The 21,202-nt window shown below is 39.2% G+C and overlaps 1 long non-coding RNA gene across 1 annotated transcript in view; it reads right to left on the bottom strand.

Moving 5' to 3' along the window:
- Positions 1–922: 922 nt before the first annotated feature.
- The window catches only part of LOC140483064 (uncharacterized), a 147,598-nt gene continuing 127,318 nt past the window's right edge, over positions 923–21,202 (bottom strand). The window contains exon 5 of the long non-coding RNA XR_011961876.1: positions 923–2,534. This is a non-coding gene — a long non-coding RNA (uncharacterized lncRNA). The remainder of the gene's footprint in view (positions 2,535–21,202) is intronic.

Here is a 21,202-nt window from a genome sequence, read left to right on the forward strand (position 1 = left end):
ATGGCTGCCGAGGCTTGTTTTTGCTCTGAAAAGCACAAGCAAACCTATTCATGATTCATGCCTGTACATCCAATCTAAATTAAAAAGGGTTGCATGTAAACTATATTGTCTCCCATTTTTCCTAGTTCACACCCCCACACCCAGCCTCTTGTCACCTGTGCTCATTCTCCCATTTTACAAAAAGCAAACTAAATAGTAACTCCTCAAAACCGTTAAGGTTAAAGCTAAAAGTACAACTAAGGACCAAAATATTTCAGATGTTTGACTAAAATATTTATGATTAAATTCTGCCTGTAAATGCAGGTAAGTGGCAGATTTTTATCTTTATTTGCCAGTTGTTGTGCTGATGAATGGTTGCAGAGCTAAGTTTTCTTTTTCATCTTGCTAGAGCTGCTATGACCTAGATTCCTAGGATAGTGCTGACATTGATGTCTGGACAAGACACGGTAGCCTCCAGTTGCATTGGTTTCAGTAGTTATAAAAAATAAGCCACCCCCACCCCCCTTTGAATATGAAAATGCTGACAGAAGGCAGCTCTGTCATTTATGTGATTGCTACAAATCAGTGCAGTTTGAATTATTGTTTTATTTCTTGGATTGTTATACAATGCTCAGCCCACATTTGTTGTCTTTTTTGTTGCTTCTGTTATTTTTATTTTAATTATTCCAAAGGTTGTAATGTTATTCTACGGTATAACTGTCATCATCTTCAAAGATGTATAATAGATGTTGCGCCTCAACTTATCTTTAAAATTCCTTCACAATCATGTCACATGTAATAATACAAAAATGCATCTTTTCTTATGTTGCTATGCTTTGTTTAAATACCAGATTAGCACCACATAGATCCGGAGTAAAATTATTAGTTATTCCGAAAATCTGTCATAGGTTGTAAACTATAAAACAAACCTGCAATGAGACAGTTCAAGTCTAATTATTTTATTTGAGGTTCGTTGTCAGTCAGTCAAAGTTCGGAAGCATTCAAAATGAACTGTAGTGTTTACAATGTACTTGGACTTCCAAAATTATATTACATCCTTCTTGATATTGTGAACCAGTAATTTCTGTAGCATTCATTTTTGAGAAATAGTCATTTTTCTTTAATATAGTAGAATTAATTATGTTGACAACCGTAGATTATTTTTCATAAACAATACATATGGCTATAAATATTTTCTGATGTATATTAACTATATGTGGGATCTGCAATGTAAAGTTATAAATGGCACAGTATGCACATAATTTAGTATAAAATGTTGTGTAGGTATGCAGACAATTAATTTAACATATAGACATTTTTATACAAGTATATAAATTTAGGCATATATAATTTACAAAAATGTGAGTAATTGAGTAGCTGTATTTGTATATTATTGTTACGTGTCTACATGTTTATACATGGATGGTATTCATTTTGTTTTTATTCACTACGAATATAAGCCAAGGAAGTAAAATCTGCACATACCCTTTTTCTATGTTATCCAATCATTCATTCGGGGAAAATAATGTTTAAAAGGGAAAAGCAATTTATATTATTTTGAAATACATGAATTTTAATATACAAAAATGAGCAACAATCTACTATAAAATATAAATGTTAAAGAAAATATAATTCATATTTGTAAATGGAAGGTAATATAACATGCCCCCAAGATAAATTAACCTTCTGAGTACTAAATTACTTTTAGAGTTCAAAATGCATTTTTAGCCATACGATAGTTTCAAAACTGTATTTCTGTACATTCCTCACACAGACCTTTTATAAACTTGATTTAGAAAAGTGGAGTGGACCAAATAACCATTAAAAACTGTAAACGACTCACAACATTGCCATGGTACGAAATAGTAGTGTAGTCTTCATAGGGTGACCAAATCAAATGTTTGTTTAACGCGTGAATTAAAGGCTTTTTAAAACCTGTGTGAGCTTGAGAAAAAAAAAGTTGAATCTTTTAGTCTTAAGGTAATGACGGCATGTTTAATTCTGAGAATACTGTCATTGAAAATGCACTATATATATTCAGCTTAATAACGTCAATGAAATAATCAGTGTGGAAGCGATATAATGGAAACATTGTATTGCAGCCCACAAGGAAATGATCATAAGACCTCCACCAATTGTTTCATAATATAGCATTAGATGGTGGAGCTTATTACAACATTGCTCTTTAACATATTATGGAGCAATTAGACATTTTTGAAGGGAGTCCAGCCTCTGGTATCAAGTTCTGAAAAGATTAAAATAATTTTGCGCATCCTTGGTCTCACCAGTGATGACATAACATTCTTTGTGCTGTCTTCATCTCAAATTTGTTGAAGTAAGGATCTCAAGCCATTCTGCCAAAGTCTGTTTATTTATAGGTGCTCATGATGTGTCACAAGATTGTTTGTTTACAGCATTTCACTGAAGAAGGGCTAATGCCCGAAACGTCGATTCTCCTGCTCTTTGGATGCTGCCTGACCTGCTGCGCTTTTCCAGCAACAAATTTTTCAACTTTTAATACAGTGTCAAGTTTGGAGTTGTTTGAATGTATTTAGCTTAAAGAAAAGGTAATACATTGTTTCATTAACCAACAATGTCAGAGGAATACTTATTTGAATTGAATTAAAAACGGTATAAAATGACATAGAACATACAGATGTTTCATTCGGGCTGTTTTATACTCCACACAAGCTTTTTGTCACTCTACTTTATCCAACCCTACCTGCATATTCAAATTCAAGCTCTCCTCATATCCATCTGTGATATTCAGCTGAACTACCTCTTGATGAAACAAGCTCCATATCCTTAAAGCCCTCTGGATAAAGCTGCTTCTTGTGAATTTCCACTCTATTTATTATTGACCATTCCTAGTTTCCAGTTATGGATTGCCCCACAGATATGGAAACATCTGCTCTATGTCAACCCTATCAAACCTCTTCATTATTGTAAAGATAGCGATCATGCCACCCCGTTTCCTTGCCTCTTCTCGTCAAAAGTGCCCTAGCCTCTTCAGATTTTCTTGATAGATACAGCTTTTCACATCTAATAGTATACTTCTAAATCTTTGTTGCACCTCTTGCAGTCTCTCAATATCAGCAACACTTATTAAAATAGTACAGGAAAGGAACAAAGCTAAAGTAACAGAAAGATTTTCTTCAGATTATAAATAACTTTATACAGGAGCTAAATATGAATGTCAGGAATTTGACTGAGGCAGGTTTTTCACTTTTACTTCATTCAAAATTGCAATGTTTTGTTAGATGCAGTAATTTAGGCCAGCAACGTACAAATACAGTGCATGATCTTCATTACTGAGTACCATTCACAAAAACACAGACAGCACAATTGTCTACAGCAAACACAATTACTGCCAACATGGTATGAGGGCTGCTTCCTGCCATTGCCTGAGACAACTGGTGAGCTGGTGCCATTGACCCCTGCCTGCCTTGCTGCTGCCAGTGGGGCTGCTCCAAGCACGCTCCCCTCATCCCCATCCCTGGCTGTCATCAATCTTGCTAAAGTGACAGCAGACAGATGTTAGCCTTTGCAAAGATCAAATCCATGGCTTTGGGGCTGTTCACCAAGGAGCAGCTTAGTCTGCACCAAGCAGAGGCAGCAGCAATCACCTCTATTACATCACTCTAGCTTTCTTCATTTGCACAGGCATGACAGTCAGAACATTTTTACTGCACTGTGCAAAGGCCAACGATTTTTAAAAACAAATTATTCGTTGTGACTGGCCTTAATCAATTATAACCAAATTCATTCCTAGTTGGGATTCCTAACTCACCTTTGTATTCTGTTAGCATTCTTGTACATTAACAAAATATGACATGGTAGCAGAAATATCATTAATAGCAAAATATTCCTTCATGTTGCCTGATTTTTCTTTTGCTTAAAGAGGCATTGTCATCAGTGATTGCGGTTCTAATGTATAAATGTAAGATGTAAGACCCGAGTGTGGGGATCACAACAGTGGTCGTCCATTCCCAGTCCACGCAAATCTTGCACTGCTCGTTCATCTAGATGATTTCAGCAAAGGACCCAATTCAAAACATGCTTATGAACTCTGCACACTTAACAGGTGACCCAGTAGGATGCATGACTAACATGACCTGCTACTAGTTTGGACCATTTAAAGACAAAGGGAATCTGCACCCTTAGAAACTGGTGCAACTGTCTCTGGATTTCTTGGATAAAAGAAGAAAGCTAGCAAATAGAGGATCAGGCAGACCTAAGACTTCAAGTGTTCCATATGCCATGGAAGCCATGAGTAATGGCGGTGGAGAAAAGGAAAGATAAGCCCATTGCCACGGAAGCCTAGACACCAGTATAACTCCTCTATGAGAGAATGGGAACAGGTGGCCTCACACCATTCACAGATGTAGGTTTGCTCACTGAGCTAGAAGGTTTGTTTTCAGACATTTCATCACCATACCAGGTAACATCATCAGTGAGCCTCCAGATGAAGCACTAGTGGCAATGCCCGCTTTCTATTTACGTGGATAGAAAATGGGCCATGCCACCAGTGCGCCATCCAGAGGCTCACTGATGATGTTAGCAAGAAAGGTGATGAAACGTCTGAAAATGAACCTTCCAGCTCAGTGAGTAAACCTACCTCCAGAACCTCAACCTGAACTACAAATCTTCTCAAAACTCACTAGCCATTCACACAGTCTAACCCTAAGGACTTGCCTGCAGAATGTGGAATATCTTGAATAACCTCACACTGCCAAGGGCAAAGTATAGGATACGCCTTCATATGGTATCTCCTACCCACCAGATCACCAACCTGTCAATCTGCTCAAACCATCAATCACTCACTCATCAGCAATCAGATACTCCGTTCCTTGACATCTCTCTTTCCATTTGTGGGAATACGCTGGTCACTGATATCAACTACAAACCCACTGATTCCCAGTATTACCTCGACTGTACATCATCACACCCTGCTTTCTGCAAGAACTCCATTCCATTCTCCACGTTTCTCTGTCTCTGTCCAATCAGTTCTGATGATGCCACTTTCTGCAGGAGTGCCTCAGAAATGTCCATCTTTTTCCTTACTGGAGGATTATCCAGTAACGATAGGGTCCCCATGGTCCTCACCGACCACCCTCCCAGACTCCACAGGCAAAAGTCGCCATTTCAGTTACATCCAATGCGATTCCATGAGCAAACAGTTATTCCCCTCCACTCCTTAGTTAGCATTCAGCAGGGACCATTTTTCTGACACCCTGATCCACTCCACCACTCCCAGCACCTTCCCACAAAATAACAGACTCTTCCCATGCAATTGCAGAAAATGTAAAACTTGCCATTTACTTCATCCCTCCCCATTATCCAAGACCCCAGCCACAACTTCCAGATGAAGCATCAATTGCCTGTACCTCATTCAATCCAGTCTACTGTATTTGCTGTTCACAATGTGGTCTCCTCTACAATGGGGAGACAAAACACAGACTGGGTGACTGCTCTGCAGAACACCTATACTCTATCTGCAAAATAAAACCCAAGATTCCAGTTGCCTGCCACTTCAACACACCACCATGTTCCCACGGCAACATTTCTGTCGCAGACCTGCTGCAGTACTTCAATTAGCCTCAGCACAAGCTCAAAGAGCAACATCTTATTTTCCACTTGGGGACCTTACAGCCTCTAGGATTCAACGTCGAGTTCAATAACATACAAGCCTGATTCCATCCTTCAATGATTTTTACCCAGCCCCACACCCAGTCCAGTTATGACATGGGTTGCTTTTGGCACAGTCACCTATTTTCACCTATTCCTAGTCGTGTTATTACATTCTATGTACAGCTCATCCATTGTCTTCTACTCCTTGTTCTTTTTATCACTTATTCAGATTTTCTTCTCTCCTGGCTTGCTATCCATAATTTCATTGTTTAACTCTCTCTCTCTGGACTCTGACTTCACTTATCCACTTACTTCGCCGTCCATCCCCCAACCCCTTCCCCAACCTCATCTCCAAGCATCTCCGAGTTGTGAACAGTTCTGATGAAGAGTCATCAGACTCAAAATATTATCTCTGCTTTCTTCCCATAGGTGCTGCCAGATCTGCTGAGTTTAATCAGCAATTTCTGGGGTTTTTTTCCAGATACTCTTCACTCACTTGGATGCAAATAGCAACGCTGTCACCTTGGAGACAGGAACGGGAAGAGGAATGAGGAGTTGATCGGAACAAGAATGGGAGCAAGAAGACTTCCAAAAGTGAGAGTGGCAGGGGGTGTGAAATGGGCAGAAAGAGGACATGAGTGAATGGTGAAGGAAGTAAAGAGTAATGATGAGTGATGTTTTGTATCACACTATGTAAGAATAACCTCTGAGCTCACATCAGGCACCTATAACCGAAGTAATTTTATTTATATAAAAACAGAGATTTCTGAAAAAGCTCTGCAGGTCTGGCATAATCTGTAGAGAGAAATCAGTTTTGGATCAATTTCAGATTTTGTTTCTGATTTACAACATCTGCAGTTCTTTCAGTTTTTAAATTTTACTCAGACCTTCTCTAGAGAAAAGACAACACAGATAGCAAATTAACCAAGTGTCTAGATCTTGCAACATACTACACTTCCTCCCTACTTAAAAAAAGCATATACAATAAGATATAAAATGGTACATACATTATTTCACAGAATACAATGTGAATAAACCATCTTTAATAACAGCTGAAGATTTAACAGGCTCTGTTGCAAACCTTTATTTAACATAATCACACTCAAAACTGATGCTGGCCGAATTATTTCCTCATAACAAAAAATAAGTTTCATTTATAACTGTACGTAACTATTTGACAAATAATGAAAAAAATGACTTTCTTCTTCCTCCTTCTTACATTCTTTTGATTAACCTGAATGGTTTCTGCTCTTTCCCAAAGATTTACCAGATCAATTGCTGAAATGGCAGGACCAACACATGAAGAGAGATTGGATCAGTTAGGTAGGTATTCACTCCAATTTGGAAGATTAAGGAGGGATCTCATAGAAATCAATAAAATTCAAACAGGAATAGATGGAAATACAGAAAAGATGTTCCCAATGACTGGGTGTACCAAACCAGTCTGAAAATATGGGATAGGCCCTTTAAGACTGAGATGAGAAGACATTTCTTCACCCAGAGAGTGGTGAGCCTCAGGACTTCTCTGCCCAGAAAATGGTTGAAGCCAAAACATTGATGCTTTCAAGAAGGACTAAGATATAGTTCTTAGGTCTAAGGGAATCAAATGGTAAGGGGACTAAGCAGGAACAGGTGACTGAGTAGGATGATCGGCCATGATCATATTGAATGATGGAGCAGGCTCTAAGAGCTGAATGGCCTACCCCCTCTCCTATTTTCTATGTTTTTGTCCTTGACTTTGGGCTGTAGGAGGAATTTTGACTGTAGGAGGATTATCATGCTCTCCCTTTGTCACATTTCTCTTTTTCAAGCAAATGATCTTCATGACATTGATCAAGTCTCTCGTCAATCTTTGATTGATATTTAAATGCACATAATCTCTTTACAATGACTCTAAACATATATTTCTCCTTGTCATTATCGATCTTTTTCTGCCATGAACTACTGATTAACATTGAACTCTTTATGTTTCATTCCTGCTTCTCATGACTCATCTTCACATCGTCTCGCTTTTCTCTTACATTGCTAATGACACATGTTTAAACAGATTAAACTTTGTTCTAGGAGTATGTTTAAACACTAACTCATAAGGAGAGCAACCTGTTATGGACTAGTTCTTTTGTAAGAGAACAGGAAATTGTTTGGCCTATGTTGAAAGAAACAAGAAATAACCACTTAATATGTCTACCTAGCAAATCGTCCAGAAAGACCTCTTCACAATTTCTATCTGCAACACCATTTACTGCTAAGTAAGATGCAGAACTTAAAATGTGTTTGACTTCATTATTACTCAGGAATATTTCAAACTCTTCTGATGTAAACTGTGGACTATTATCTGACACCAACACCTTTGGCAGTCCACAATTTCAAACCAACTTCTCAAAACCTCAGTAGTTCTGAAACTTGTGATGTTTGGAATATAGTCAGCATTTTTCTTCTTCATACAGCTATTGACCAAAACAGCACATTTCCCCTTCTCCCTCAAAGGAGTCAACATGTATATATCCCCATGGTTTTCTTGTGTTGACTATGAAGTAACAGGAACCATCAATGGCTCATTTCTCATCCCGAGAAATCCTTCACAACCTTTCACCAGCTCTTCAATATCTCCATCTACCTTTAAATACAAAAATAACTTCTCGGTACTCTTTTCATAGACTATCCTGATGTGTTCTAAATGAAATTCCTCTTAAAAAATTTCTCTCTAAACCATGGCAGAATAATGATTTGCAACAAAAAAGGAGGCAACATTGATCTATTTCATTTCTATGTGTGAAACATTCCTGCAATTTCTCAAAATCACGTTTTTAAGGCTAGCCATTCATGACATAGTTGTTCACTTTATTGAGCACCATGTTGTTGTGAAGGCATTCACTAATTGTTCTGGCAGACACTGGTATTTTTGTGAGTAAAATAATGTACCAAGAACTCCATGGCTAGAAATAAATCAATCAACATTGGAAGTCCCAAAGAATGTCCAAATTTGCAAGATCTGCAAAATTACGACATTGATTATTGTATTGTACAGATGAACCATCAAGATCGATTTGCATTTCTGAAGCCACACTGCCGTGAAGGATCAAACTCCCTTTTAAACCACGTACGTGATTGATAAAGTGAACTTCCCACTATAATGCATTGTCAAAACTAAGTAACTCCATGTCTGGGTGGTAACTTTTCTTTCTCAACTTGTTAATCTTTTTTTTTCTAATTTCCTGCAAGCTTCTCCAAACCATCTTCGATGATGTGCGTTAACACCATGAGTCACTGTTGTAATAAGGCATCAATCATTAAAACCACGTTTTCTTTGGATCATAGTAAGTTTAAGCAACCTACTCATCAGCACTTTCTTCATTTCTTCAAATGTTTTCTGACACTCCATAGAATACCCATGGATTAACATCATTTTCTGAAAGAGAAATTATGTTTGGCCAATCGATTGGAATTCTTTGAGAAAGAAACATGTGTTGTGGATAAAGGGGAACCATGGATGTACTGCACCTAGATTTCCAGAAGGCATTTAATAAGGAGTCATATTAAAGACTATTGCAGATGATAAACAGTTATGTTGCAGAGCGTTGAATATTGGCATGGATTGACAATTGGTTGGCTAACAGGAAGCAGAGAGTGGATGTATGTGGGGCGTTTTCAGGTTGGCAATGTGTAATGAGTAAATTGGTGCTGAGACCGCAACCATTTCCAATTTATGTAAATTACTCAGATGAAGGGGTATGACTTAGAAATATGGCTGACAAATTCACTGATGACACAAAACAGAGATAGGAATGTAAATTATGAAGCAGATATGATGAGGTTGCAGAAAAACGTGTGGGCATTTCGCAAATGAAGTTTAATGTGGGATAATGTGAAGTTGCTCATCTTTCCAGAAATAAAAAACAAAAATAAGCATATTATCTAAATGGTGAGGGGTTTCAGATCTCTGAGATGCAGGGGGATCTGGGCATGAGTCATAAGAGGTTAGTACAGCAAACAATGTTAGCATTTATCAGGAGGGTAATTGGATAGAAAAAGAAGGAGGTTATGCTTCTGTTATAGAGGGCTTTGGTGAGACTGTATCTGCAGTGTTGTGCAAAATACTGGTCACTTTATTTAAGGAAGGGCATAAGTGCATTGGAAGCAGGAGGGAGAAGGCTTATTAATTAACACCAGAGATAGGCAAATTGGTTTATGCAGAAAGATTGCAAAGGCCAGGCTTGGATCTATTGAAGTTTATGCTTGACACCATAAAGTAACATTTATGCTTTTTAACTTTGATGTCATTCTGTTGAAGATTTTGTTCAGCTATACCAAGTGTTCTTCCTCTGTCTCACTGCTAGTTAGAATATTATCTAAGCGGCAGCGCACTCCTTTCATCCCACTTAGTACCTGATTCATGACACTCTGGAATATTGTGAGAGGTGTGGACACCCCAAGTAATAGTGTTGGATATTGAAATGGGTGAAATAGTGGTCACAGTAGTAATATCAGTGTGCTTGTAATTTAAAGACTAATACTCTGGACGTATGGCTTCAAATCCAGCTATGGAATTTAAGTTTAATTGACCGTGGCAACTAGCATTGTGTTTCAAAAATCCCATTTGGTTTACTGATGTCATTTAGGGAAGGAAGCCTACATGTGACTCTAATCTAACACTTTATGTGTTAGACTTACAGCTGTTTTCTGAAAAGCCGTTCAGTTCAGGGCTGGCCTTAACATTGATGCCCAAATGCCATGAAAAAGTTTTAAAAACTCCCTGCATGAATGAAAGATAAGTCCTTCCTTTCCTTGACCTAATTGCAAATGCACATTTGACAAAACTATCATTACTGAGTGCTCCTTTTGTTGACTAAATTGGAATAAATGTTAACTAATAGGAAGTGAGTAAACATCATTCTGAATCACATAATTTCCCTTTTTATATAGCCTCCATTAATCCAAATTCCATTTTGAACATCCACAGTAGGTGCTGTCCCTTCACTGCTTTTCTTCTTCACATGGATCCTGTTCTACTAATGCACTCAGCTCTTCAGTTATTGATTTTAGAGAATGCGGGGATAGCATTGATGTTGCTGGTATTTTTCTGGTCCTCCTACGTGTCACTGATCTCCTGGTCTCAATGCCTTACCCACATTCTCTGGATTCAATGGAGACCCATTGAACTAACCCTAGTTCCTTCTTGAATCCTGTTCTTCAAGGATTCAAACAAAGCTCCAGTGAGATTCATTTACAGTGTATGGGACATTGTGCTGAGATGGCTGAAAATCATCCCCTCCATTAGGGTCCAGTTTTACTCAACTCTAAAATGTTCAGGATTCCAGGGCAGCTTTCCTTGAACAGTGATACAGAAGGAAATGAAAAGAAGCAAATTCCACACTCTGAATCCTGCTATGTCATGGGACATCCTGTCTCATGTGCCCAAAGATCCATGAGTGTGAATTAGTCTATTCAGTTACATGAAGTCCCATGGGACATATTCAGAGGAGACATCATCATCCAACTGAGGGAGAGCCAATGGCAGCAGACTAACGGCTGAAAAATATGTATAAGGCACTGGTCAGCCATGTAAAATCTCCACAGTACACCATCATTTATCTTGACTTTGGCTTTGTGGTGCTGAGTTTGATCATTTTGTTCTCCTTGCTTCAAGGTTGTGATCTTTAACTATTTTATATAAAAAAGTAATACTCTTACTGATCCCCCTTGTAAATAACTCAGTCCAGTTTAACCAGATCTTCAGCCAACTCCTTCTCATCAGGGAGACCCTGTTCCCTTTTGCTGATGTGAATGGGAAGTAATAGGCTGCATCACTGAAATCCACCTCAGCATTAACATCACAACAGTGTAATACTGTTGTTGAAATAGCTAGCCAGTTCCACACCAAAGTTTGCACAAGGGAATGTGACTTCTGAACTTTTGTACTCTCCTGAGACAACAAGCACAACTCCAGCTGTACCAGTGATGAAAGTAAGTTGTGAATCTGTGATTTCTTTTTCTACTGTGAACAGCAGAAGAATACTTTCAGTCCTTTAACTCATCCTCATGCGCTATTTTCTTGCACCCTGACTGAGTGCAATGTTGGGAATATCCTGATCAATAATGCTAACTTTGTTACTACAGGAATCATTAACACATTCAAAGGTTTCCAAAATCCTGAATTAGCTTTAGGTCTATTGGGAGCTACATGTCACCTGAGCACTAACTTCTTGTTAGTTAAATGTACTGGTTGCCAACAAAAATAAAAACATTTAGTCAATAGTAACATTTTTTAGTCATTGCCTATGTAAAATCTGAAAAACATGAAACCTTGCTGAATTGTTCTTTCCACTATAAACTTGAAGTTTAGATATCTTTTTAAACATAAGAATATTGTGACAATCAATGTCAGAGGGTAAATAACCTATGGAACATCTGGTGAATGCGGAATTGTGGTGGTTCTTCATCAATAGCTCGAGCACAAAGAGATAGTCTACGTTGCCTCGTCCCTTCCATTTCGTTTTCCAACTGCATCAATTGGTATTTGCCATGATTTGCTCTACAACTGTACTCATGGAATTTAAAAAAAAGGCATTAATAAGCACAATTTGTCACCACATGGCTTCTCTGAAAAGGGAGGAGTTGTTTTCTCATGTAGTTGGAAATGGGAGAATGAATGCTGACTCAGACAGCAAGATGTAAGTGCACCACCAACCTCACTGCTGGAATCAGAAAAGACTGATGTGAACCCTTACCCTGATTCAATCCCACTGGCAGTTCCATCAACAGCAAAAACAGTCAAATTGTTTTAAAAGGACCTCATATTTGTATTTCAACTTTGGGAACTTGCTGTTACTTTGAGGTTATTGGGATGGTCACTAAGTAGGTAATGTACATGCCTGAATAAAAACAATAAGTATAATTGTTGAAAATAAAACCTTTGTACATGTAATTTAAGGAGAGAGTGGGCCATCTGATCAGTTTATTGGTGGTGTGCATAAGATTCAGAAGTGGGCCAGTAAAATACTTGTTCCGTAATGGCCGATTAGTGATCTGTATTTGACTTCCTGATGGTCTTTTAGTGAAGATTTGTCCTGTCTGATGGGCTCTTAATTGGGAGAGGGTTAAGTAAGAATCTGTACTCCATCCCAACTGTCTCATGAGGAGTATATCTTTTCATCAGCCAGTTTTCCCCTGGATATTTAGAAGGGCTGGCGTTTAAAGTGATGTTGGGGTCGAGAGTGTGGTGCTGGAAAAGCACAGCAGGTCAAGCAGCATCCACGAAGCAAGAGAATCGAAGTTTCAGGCAAAAGCCTTTCATCGGGAATGCCATTCCCGATGAAGGGCTTTTGCCCGAAATGTCAATTCTCCTGCTCCTCGGATCTTTCCTGACCTGCTGTGCTTTTCAGCACCACACTCTCGACTCTGATGTCCAGCATCTGCAGTCCTCACTTTCTCATTATAAAGTGATGTTGACAGAGGGGAAGTCACAATTTCCCTCTATGTAATCATAGAATTCTAAAGCACAGAGGTAATTTGTCCCAGCAACCCATCTACGCTTTCCCCATGTCCTATTATATTTTTATTTTTCAAATCTTTATCCATGTCCCTTTTAAATGTGATAACGGATGTCATTTCCACCAATGTTTCCAGTGGAGTATTTCATGTCTAAATGATGATCTGTATATTTACTGCATTCTATTTGTACTCTACAAATTAGTCCTTTATTTTTCATTTAGAAAGTTCGGGGCGGATCTGATCAAAGTCTTCTTGATATTAACAGGAAAAGACAGGATAGATGAAGATAAACTATTTCCAATGGTTTAGGATTCTAGAACTAGAGGGCATAGTCTGAAAATTAGGGTTAGACCATTCAGGAGAGATGTTAAGAAGCTCTTCTACATACCAAGGGTGGTAGATGTTTGGAACTCTCTTCCACAAATGGCAGTGGATGCTGGATCAGTTGTTAATTTATTGCTGAGTTAGATAATATATTGTTAAGCAAAAGGTATTCAGGGCTATGGGCCAAATGTGGGTATATGGAGTTAGGCCACAGATCAGCCATAATCTAATTGAATGGCAGAACAGGTTTGAGGGACAGATAACCTACTCATATTCCTATGCTCCTATGTAAAGGAATTATCCTAAGTTTTGTTTTTGCGTGGTCTTATAAATGACATATACAAAAGTGATGGAAGATAAGTATTTGAAACTCTTCAAAGTATAAAGACAACAATTTCCAGACATGATTCTTTGATTTACTTTACGTGATTCATCTAATTAATTATTTTCAAAATGTGCTATTTTACATATCTTTGTGATCATATTAAATTAAGCATGAGTTTAAAAATTACTAGAAAATTGAAATTATAGCAAAATTAGTTTTTTATTAAATGGTTAAAGATTGGGAATTCATAGAAATGCATTGAGTATGTAAAATACCAAAAGCAAACAGTTTGGAAAGTATGAATCATGTAGCATAATTAGAGTTGGCCAACTGCTATAATTGTTATTTAATCATTTACATGCTCTAAGCCTTAGAACTTTTGCTAATAATAAAATCTTGCTAAATTTTGGCTGTGAGCATGAATGCGAGGTAATGCATTCTTCCTCACAAGTGATTAGCAGTCTAAAAGGATTACTAAGATAATTTTGAAAATTCAGTGGACCATTGCTTGTGAATAAACAAATTAAGAGCCATGGAGAAGTGTACGATAATTTCCATCTCAGTACTGGTCTAACTCAATAATCACGTATTCATAAATTTCATCGGTCATATGGGGCTAGTTCCCCAGTACATTCCACTCTGCTGATTCATTACTTCAAAGAAATATTTACTGTGATCATAACTAAATCACAGTAAGACAAATGATAAAGTGGAGACTTGCAGGTAAATATTAAAATAACAAATAAAATATATACAACTATTATTATTGAGGATTGTGTATTCCATTCCAAATTGATAAGTTTAGGAAAATCAAATGATACAGTGTCCATCTGTCTGAATAATCAAAAATATAAAGTCACCCTTGTTCCCATTTTGGATTAGATTGTGTTATTTAAAGCAGAAGTTTAGCATTCTCTGACCTGTCCTAGCAAAGCAAAAATTTAAAATGATGAGATCCATAGTCTGAGAAGTTTACAAGCCTTCAGCTTTTGACTGAAAAACAAAACATATTTCAAGATCAAAGGGACAGGAAAAAGAAAAAGTGCAAACTTAATTTACACCCATTCAGGGTGGCCATTGGTTTTATGATACCAAAGCTTGAATTCATTTTCTCTCAATCTTAATCTGGATGTTGAATATGTTGGACTAAGTTTTACCTGTCCATAATTCAGATTTAGAAGTCGTACAGTATTTTGCAGCAAGTTCTGGCTCTGAGTGACAGGTTGATTAGAACTAGGGATGCCATTTTGTGCACACATTGATATCCACTATTCTTGCTGTGGGTCATGCTGGGCATTGTATCATCCAGGATGTCAGTGTGGTTGCTTGACATACCCAGAAAACTTGCAGACCCTGATATCAGACAGCCTGCAATGCTGATCTGATGCCACTGCCATATTCAACTCCCAAGCACCAACTAATACCTCTCTAATTTTGAGCTACATGAAGGACCTCCCATTAATGCTACTTAAAGAGACCGTCGGCCCACGAAAACTGGTTGTTGGTTGATTTCTGCTGCTCTGCTGACTTAGGAGAACTACTTGGTATTTTGCACTGTTAATTCAAGTTTGCAGCTGAAATGTGGATGTGCTGGGTCTTGATAGAGTAACAGTGAGACAAGGAAAAGTGCTGTCATGAAGACAAGACAAGAGGCTAATGCCCAACTGTGTCACTGGCACTCTCCTTCCCACAGCGAAATGCTTCAGAAATCCTAGCAATGTATTTGGAAGAAGGTTTGTTGCACTAAAGCAAAAACCTGGAAACTTTTCTGAGCATTGAGGTCCACTGTCACAAAGACAGCAATCTCAGTCTGCATTGCAAACAAACTGATCTTGGTTGGCTTCAATCTAACCTTCCACTGTAGGAAATATTGCAGTTGCTGAATTGATTTTAGAGTGGAATCTGTGATGTGGATATCTCAGAAGTAAGCCTGGCATTTCTTCAGTTTCAGCTGAAGTGCCTGGAGAAATGATGGTGCAGTCATATAGTCACATGACTAGGCCTATATGTGACACCAGACCCACTGCAATACGGTTATTTCTTAACTGCCCTCTGGGCAATTCGGGATGGTCAATCAATGATGGCCTAACTGGAGATGCCCACACCCCATGAATGATTTTTTAAAAAGTTGAAATGGGATTGGAGGTCTTAGCTGGACTGCATTCAACTGGAGCCTCAACAACAGAGGCAGAGTTCACAGAAAGGTAAGTCAGGTCAGCTGTCACTGTGGGCAGTCAGGGAGGCCCCAAGGCAGGGAGAGGATGGTGGTTTGTGAGCACGGGTTGTTGCTGCAATGGAAGTGGCCTTGCATGAGCCCTGTCATGAACCACAGAGTTCCTGATTTTGAGGATCCCCAAGCCTACAGGGAGAATGTCAGTGTTCACTAGAGCATTCACCAGAGGTGTTGAAGAACTATTGAAGGCACTTCACTGCCAGTAAAGTGGCAAAATTGACATCTGGGTGGAAGGGCAGTTTGTCAACTGCCTTGCCACTGTTAAATGCCATGCTGGCAATGGCCACACTATTCCCAACCTCTCAGTTGAGTTTTCAATCCTTCCCACCTCCAAACCCACTCCTGCAGGCCTTGGAAAATCCAGTCCTTTGGATCCAGATGTCATATCCATATTACATGCAATGGCAGTATCAGTCCACTGTCTACCTACATGGTCAAGTAACAGTTTATCAGAAGTATCAGCTTCTTTTTTCCTATTTATCTGCACCTCCTTCAGCACCACCTAGCCAGATTATACATCCAAAGGAGAAAAGTAGAAGGTAGGGTAGCAGTCATGGGATTGGTGCAGTGGTACTGTCCCTCCCCATGCAAAGGGAGACCCAGGTTCAAGTCCCACCAGCTACAAAGGTGTGTAATAACATCTCTGAGCTGGTTGATTGAAAAATAGTAGTCACAGGAGGAACAAAAAGGCAGATGAGTTTACACCATATGCAGCTTTTAAATCAGAAGAGATTGTAGAATGAGGGGGAAATAGGAGTTCTGGTTCCCTGTGGATTCACATTTCCTCTTGTCCTGTTGACTTCCTGCATCAAGAAGAAATTCAAGAAATTGCATTGAAGAAATTCAAAATCTGTTTTTCACCATTTTATACTATTCCTATGAGTTTCTCAAAGTAAAGCCACTGTGCAATGAATTTTTGAATGCTTCTGACAAAATATACCTGTATGAAGTACAGGCTTTTGTTTTAGGATTATGCAATTTTTGCCCCAAAGTGCCTCACATATGGCAAGTATAGCCTTTCCAATTGTGAGAAAAGAAGTAAGTAGGATGTCCCCGCCTTGATATAGAAAAATGAAATGATTAGAATATCCCAAATCCTTTCACAACAGGATATCCCACAAGGCACCTGGAAATATTTATATTTGGAGTATGGCAGTGCATCTGCAGAAGTCTTGGCAATAAGCCATGCAGCTTGCATGCTGTTGGCATGTGGGGCTATACTTTAACATGATTCCTGCAGAGACCAACATCCAACCTGTCAACCACAAGTGCAATGAGTTTAATCAATTGTCAGTCAGATTTTTTAAACTCTTTTTCTACTAAAGAAGAAGATGTCTCTTTAAACCATTAGTTTTGGTGTTCATTCTATTGACCTCCACAACAAAGACGATAGTGCTAAAGGAAGTACTCTGTGAATTTTCATTCTATCTGGACTGGTGTTGCAGTTCCTTATCATTCTGTGTACATATAAAATTAATCCAACCGTTTCTTCTGCATTTATGCAACCATGGACTGAAATGAGAGAGAATGAATAAAATCTACCTTACAACACTTCTTGACATTTGATAAATGAAAATAAACTTTATGGAAGGTAATACATTATTAAACAATGTAGGAAAGGTAAACCTGAGTGTTTATTTAGGGTGTGCCATGAAATTAAGTCAGATTCAAACAGGTAAAAGGTAAATTTAGGACTGATCAAGATGCAGTCAGTAATTAGATTGGAATTGCAATTAAGTCACTGCAGGCAAAATCTTAGAATTTATTAAAAGACAATCGGATATTATAACAGAGGTCTATAAGTCATTCTAGATGGGAAACATTCCTTCTGTACTTTATCCTTAACTTGTAATATTTTAAAGATCAGGGCTGAGCATCTGTTTCATTATTCTTCAGGTTGGTGCTCCACTGTGAAACTTGAGAACAGGGGCCAGACATTTGTGGGGGAGGTGCAGAGGTTGAATTGGGGAACATCCTGACCTGGCTCCCTTTAACCAGCTCCTGCTTGCCAAATTTCCATGTTGGGCTGACAGGGACAGAGTGAACACAAAATCCAAAGGCAGGCCTGAGACAGAATATGAGGCATGTAAGGCCTGCAGATTGGAACATCATCTCTCTTTACTGAGACATCAGCCCAGTTTTGAGGATGAATGTTGGCCCTGACCCTCAAACCCTCAAACATCACCCATCTTAACCCCCACCATTTTCTGAGTCAATACATGAAAGGGTTAGCCAACACTATAAGGTAAACTCTGCCCATCAGGACATAGAGTAATAGAGATGTACAGCACAGAAACAGACCCTTTGGTCCAACTCGTCTATGCTGACCAGATATCTCAACCCGATCTGGTCCCACCTGGCCAGTTTCTCCCCAAAGCCTTCCTATTCATTTACCTATCCAGATGCCTTTTACATGTTGCAATTGTGCCAGCCTCCACCACTTCCTCTGGCAGCTCATTCCATACACGCACCACCTTCTGCATGAAAGTTACCCCTTAGGTCTCTTTTATATCTTTCCCTAAACTTTTGCCCTCTAGTTCTGGACTCCCTCATCCCAGGGAAAAGACTTTCTCTATTTACCCTATCCATACCCCTCATGATTTTATAAACCTCTATTGCGTCACCGCTCAGCCTCCGATGCTCCAGGGAAAACAGCCACACCCTGTTCTGCCTCTCCCTATAGCTCAAATCCTCCAACCCTGGCAACATCCTTGTAAATCTTTTCTGAGCCCTTTCAAGTTTCACAACATCTTTCCGATAGGAAGAAAACCAGAATTGCACACAATATTCCAAAAGTGACCTTACCAATGTCCTGTACAGCTGCAACATGACCTCCCAACTCCTGTACTCAATACTCTGCCAATAAAGGAAAGCATACCAAACACCTTCTTCACTGTCCTATCTACCTGCGACTCCACTTTCAAGGAGTTATGAAACTGCACTCCAAGGTCTCTTTGTTCAGCAACATTCCCTAGGACCTTACCATTAAGTGTGTAAGTCCTGCTAAGATTTGCTTTCTCAAAATGTAGCACGTCGCATTTATCTGAATTAAACTCCATCTGCCACTTCTCAGTCCATTGGCCCATCTGATCAACTTCCTGTTGTAATCAGAGGTAACCTTCTTTGCTGTCCACTTACACCTCCAATTTTGGTGCCATCTGCAAACTTACTAACTATATCTCCTATGCTCACATCGAAATCATTTATATAAATGATGAAAAGTAGTGAACCCAGCACAGATCCTTGTGGCACTTCACTGGTCACAGGCCTCCGGTCTGAAAAACAACCCTCCATCACAACCATTTGTCTTCTACCTTTGAGCCAGTTCTGTATCCAAATGGCTAGTTCTCCCTGTATTCCATGAGATCTAACCTTGCTAACCAATCTCCCATGGGGAACCTTGTTGAATGCTTTCCTGAAGTCCATGTAGATCACAGCTTCTGCTCTGCCCTCATCAATCCTCTTTGCTCCTTTTTAAAAAAAACTCAATCAAGTTTGTGAGACATGATTTTACACACACAAAGTCATGGTGACTCTCTCCCTAATCAGTCCATGCCTTTCCAAATAGATGTACTTCCTGTCCCTCAGGATTCCCTCCAGCAACTTGCCGACCTCCGATATCAGGCTCACTGATCTATAGTTCCCTGGCTTGTCCTTACCACCCTTCTTAAACAGTGGCACCACATTAGCCAACCTCCAGTCTTTCAGCACCTTACTGTGACTATCGATGATGCAAATATCTTAGTAAGAGGCGCAGTAATCACTTCTTTAGCTTCCCACAGAGTTCTAGGGTACACCTGATCAGGTCCTGGGAATTTATTCACTTTTATGCATTTCAAGACATCCAGCACTTCCTCCTCTGTAATCTGGACATTTTTCAAGATGTCACTATCTATTTCCCTACATTCTATATCTTTCATATCCTTTTCCACTGTAAATATTGATGCAAAACACTCATTTAGTATCTGCCCCATCTCCTGTGACTCCACGCAAAGGCTGCCTTGATGATCTTTGAAGGATCCTATTCTCTCCCTAGTTACGCTTTTGTCCTTACTGTATTTGTAAAAACCCTTTGAATTCTCCTTGATTCTATTTGCCAAGACTATATCATGTTCTCTTTTGCCCTCCCTACTGCCTTTATACTCTGCTAAGGATTCACCCGATCTATCTGGTCTTTACCTGACATATGCTTCCTTCTTTTTCTTAACCAAACCTTCAATTTCTTTAGTCATCCAGCATTCCCTATACCTACCAGTATTTCCTTTCACCCGAACAGGAATATACTTTTTCTGGACTCTCGTAATTCATTTCTGAAGGCTTCCCATTTTTCAGCCGTCCCTTGACCTGCGAACATCTGCCCCAAATCGGCTTTTGAAAGTTCTTGCCTAATAAAATCAAAATTGGCCATCCTACAATTTAGGACTTCAACTTTTAGATCTGATCTATCCTTTTCCATCAGTATTTTAAAGCTAATTGAATTATGGTCGCTGGACCCAGAGTGCTCCCCCACTGACACCTCAGTCACCTGGCTTCATTCCAGATGAAGAGCTTTTGCTCAAAACATCGATTTCCCTGCTCCTCAGATGCTGCCTGTCCTGCTGTGCTTTTCCAGCACCACTCTAATCTTGACTCTAATCTCCAGCATCTGCAGTACCCACCTCCACCTCAGCCACCTGCCCTTCTTTTGCACCTTCTCTAGTAGGTACATTCACACACTGAATCAGAAACCTTTCTGTACGCACTTAACAAATTCCTCTCCATCTAAACCCTTAACACTATGACAGTCCCATTCTGTGTTTGGAAAGTTAAAATCCCGTACCATAACCACCCTATTATTCTTACAGATAACTGATATCTCCTAACAAATTTGTTTCTCAATTTCCCTCTGACTATTAGTGGGTCTATAATACAATCCCAGTAAGGTGATCATCCCTTTCTCCTTTCTCAGTTCAACCCAAATAACTTCCCTGGATGTTTTCCAGGAATATCCTCCCTCAGTACAGCTGTAATGCTATCCCGTATCAAAAATGCCACTCCCCCTCCTCTCTTGCCTCCCTTTCTGTACTTCCTGCATCATTTGTATCCTGGAACATTAAGTTGCCAGTCCAGTCCATCCATGAGCCATGTTTCTGTAATTGCTATGATATCCCAGTCCCATGTTCCTAACCATGCCCCGAGTTCATCTGCCTTCCCTGTTAGGTCTCTTGCATAGAAATAAA

The sequence above is a fragment of the Chiloscyllium punctatum genome, chromosome 11 (assembly GCF_047496795.1).
Source record: "Chiloscyllium punctatum isolate Juve2018m chromosome 11, sChiPun1.3, whole genome shotgun sequence".
Lineage (NCBI taxonomy): Eukaryota > Metazoa > Chordata > Chondrichthyes > Orectolobiformes > Hemiscylliidae > Chiloscyllium > Chiloscyllium punctatum.